Below are 623 nucleotides of genomic sequence, written 5' to 3'. Positions count from 1 at the left end.
GAGGGACCGGCGGCCGGCAACGCGCAAGGCGCGAGCGCGTTCGGCGGCGCCACAGCGGCCCCTGGCGGCCCGGAGGCGCGTCGCCGCCGCCCGCGCCAGAGAGCAAGCAGCGCGCCTGCGCCCTGCGCCCCCGCGCGGCCGAGGGCGGGAGCGGCGCCCGGGGCACCTCCACGTGCTGCCGGCGCACCTAGAGCCCAGCAGGGCCGCGCTAGGTCTGTGCGCTTTGCAGTCACAGTAGGTGGCGGTCACCCTCTGGGCGCCGCGGAGACAGGCCCCTGCAACACCTCCCTGTCTCCCTGGCCGGCCCCCAGCGCGGGGCGCACCCGATTCCCAAATAGCCCCACCGGGGCGCACCCGCTTGCCGACTTGTCTTTGCACAGGAAACCTCCAAGTGGGATTTGTTCTGCCACCATTTCTCTGGACCATCCAGAACCTGGATCAGCGGGTGGGCCTCCTCATTTTCATTTCCCATTATTGCCCTATACAGTGGGGCCTTGACTTACGAGTTTAATTCGTTCCGAGACCGAGCTCGTTAAGGAGCTCGTTAACTCAAATTACTCTATCAATTCAATGCAAAAAATCGGCTGAGAGACAGCTGGTATCTCAAAAAACTCGTTAGTCGG

Source organism: Myotis lucifugus, unplaced genomic scaffold (genome assembly GCF_000147115.1).
Source record: "Myotis lucifugus unplaced genomic scaffold, Myoluc2.0 scaffold_829, whole genome shotgun sequence".
In the NCBI taxonomy this organism is placed as follows: domain Eukaryota; kingdom Metazoa; phylum Chordata; class Mammalia; order Chiroptera; family Vespertilionidae; genus Myotis; species Myotis lucifugus.
This window is presented reverse-complemented; position numbering follows the sequence as displayed.